This window comes from Poromitra crassiceps (genome assembly GCF_964638095.1).
Source record: "Poromitra crassiceps genome assembly, chromosome: 5".
NCBI classification, from domain to species: Eukaryota; Metazoa; Chordata; class Actinopteri; order Beryciformes; family Melamphaidae; genus Poromitra; species Poromitra crassiceps.
This window is the reverse complement of record NC_139642.1, coordinates 60,739,454-60,741,968: the sequence shown is the minus strand read 5'-3', so window position 1 is coordinate 60,741,968 and position 2,515 is coordinate 60,739,454. Positions and strand designations below refer to the sequence as shown.

Genomic DNA, 2,515 nt, shown 5'->3' with positions numbered 1-2,515 from the left:
CCGCCTTTTCATTCTGTCAACATCAAGTTATAACTAATGTGAAAAAATATACATTATTGACATTTGTGAATCGATTCATAATCGCCCACATCTGCATCGCAATGCATTTTCCACCACCCCTATACCTCAATCTCTTGCTGAAGGGGAGCATTTCAAAGACTTTGTGTCCAGGATGGGAGGGATTGGCCATGGTATCATGAGACCGCTTCAGCGTGCTGGCGGTTCCGGTCCTGAAGTGAAGGCAGGTTGCATCCGATCACCTTTTCTGCGCTGCAGTCTGCTGATGTCCTTGAGAGTAGCAGCAGCAAGATGGACTGCACCATCGTTGCCTTTGGCACTTTGTATTTGTTCAGCTTCCACAGGAAGTACATCCTCTGTTGTGCCTTCTTGGTCACAGCTCTGATGTTCAGCTCCCATTTCAGGTCCTGGGTGATGATGGTCTCCAGGAAGTGGAAAGACTACACCGTGTTAACTGGGGAGTCACCCAGAACTGAACACTCTTGTGCATATGAAACAATTAGTTGAGTATGAGTGACTGCCAGATATCCAAACCCATTCTCCAGATATTCACCACACATAAGGAGTCTCTTGTAATTCAATTTCAAGTGATACCTGGACTTTTATTCTGCAGAAGCCTCCATGAGACTTTTCTTCTGCATGAGAAACATACCAATCTGCTTCAACTTGCCTTCGGACTCCTAAAGAATCTCTGCCTTTGTCTTTGAGCCTTAAGGTCCTTACACATCAGGAGCGATGCGAATATACGGCACGAAATTGCGATGCGAGTTTTGACCCACCTGTCAATCACAGCCACAGATGTGTACACGTCGGAGGCGAATTTCTGAAAAATCGACCGTGGTTCGAAAAAATAAACGCCGCAATAACGCTCGGCGAAACTTTGCCGTTGGTATACACGGTTGCATTAACTGATATAGGTTCGGAAAATATGATTGACGTGCGAATTAATCGCACGAAAAAAACGCTCCCGATGTGTAAGGACCTTTACGCTGGGAGGTCTCTAAAGTGACCCGTCGATCTCGATGTCTGCTCTTTAAACATTTCTCGCTAATTGAGCCACTGAAAGCTTCCAGAAAAGAACTCCGGCGTTCCAAAAGTTGATTAATTTCCTTCCTGCTATACTTACACCTATGAAAACAAGAAGAGGTTTGTTTCCTTGTGCAGGCGCACAGCTACATGTGGTTATGGGCCGGGCCGACAGGAGGGAACCCTCCTCTACTACGATGTGGAGGAGTCCCAGCTGTCTGAGCTCCGTCTTCTTCTTCTTAGCTTCTTGCAGATGCAGCACAGGATGCAGGGCGAGGCCAGCAGGAGGACTGGAAGGGTCACCAACACAATGACGCTGACGGCAGACAGGAAGCCCACCACCTGCGCCCTGGAGTGGCCGAGCTTGTTTCTGCACGGGTTCTGCAGACAGTACCAGCAGAAGATGTGTTTGCAGCTCTTACACTGCATGTTGGGACAGCCCTGGTTCCTCTCTATGTAGATGCCGCACATGGGACACTGCTTGATGGGCGTGTCGGTGAGGCTGTCAGACCGGCCAGTGCTTTCATCAGAGGGTGAGGATGACATCATGGGCTTGCTCTCAGGGCAGACGTGGCCATGCTGCCAGGCCCCCCTGCATCTGGAGCAGAAGATGGTGTGGCAGGCGAGGCAGGGCACGGCGGTGGCCTCGGTGCTCGGGCTCACGCTGCACACCGCCTGGCACTCAACCACCGGACACCAGACTTTACTGGGGTCCAGCAGCACTCCTCTCTCAAACTTCAGACGCTCATACAGCTCCACCTGATCTGCTGGGACCAAGCTTGCTATCTCAGAGTCCAGTAGCACTCCAGTCTTTTGGCAGGCCATGTCAGGACAGGTGACGGGTGCACCCCCACCCTCCCTGATGGCCAGCTGAACATACTGCTGCAGACACGGAGTGCAGAACACACAGTTGCAGGTGTGCAGTTCACTGGTGGCTGTTGACGGCTGCTCGCTGAGGCACAGTTTGCAGTAGATGTCAGGGCCTGGCTGCAGTGTGCTGGAGTCCCTGGCTTCCAGGCTCAGGGTGCAACTCCTGGTTGCCATGGTGGTACGAGAGAGGAAGGTAAGGAAGGCAGGAGGTGTCGGTCAGTGCAGCCGGGTTGCAACTGCTTAGCTCATATAGTGGTAAAGATTGTAATTGCTCGAGTGACATCACTGGTGACATCATCACTGATGACATCACTGCCAGTGTCGGTGCAATTTCGGCTCACTTGCCAGATCGGCTTGGGGGACAGAGTGACATGGGGGAGGGATCTCGAGGCGTGCTGGCACGAGGGCCAAGAGGTCAGGGAGCACAGAGGTCAAATAGGAGAGCGAGGCGGCCGGAGGGAGGAGCATTGAGGAGGGGGCGGACCCCCGAGTCTGGAATTTGTGTAATATTCTGTGAGAGGCAGCAATGTGCCGCAAGGCATCCAGTCTGCCGGAAAGCCATTAGAAGATCGGCTCGGGCACGCATTGATGTGATTATCTG

General features: G+C 52.2%; 1 pseudogene across 1 annotated transcript; it reads right to left on the bottom strand.

The window, feature by feature from the left end:
- Nucleotides 1-1,236: 1,236 nt before the first annotated feature.
- Nucleotides 1,237-2,088, bottom strand: LOC310776663 (E3 ubiquitin-protein ligase RNF144B pseudogene; annotated as a pseudogene). Its single transcript has one exon. The product of its transcript is annotated as an E3 ubiquitin-protein ligase RNF144B pseudogene (transcript).
- Nucleotides 2,089-2,515: the final 427 nt, after the last annotated feature.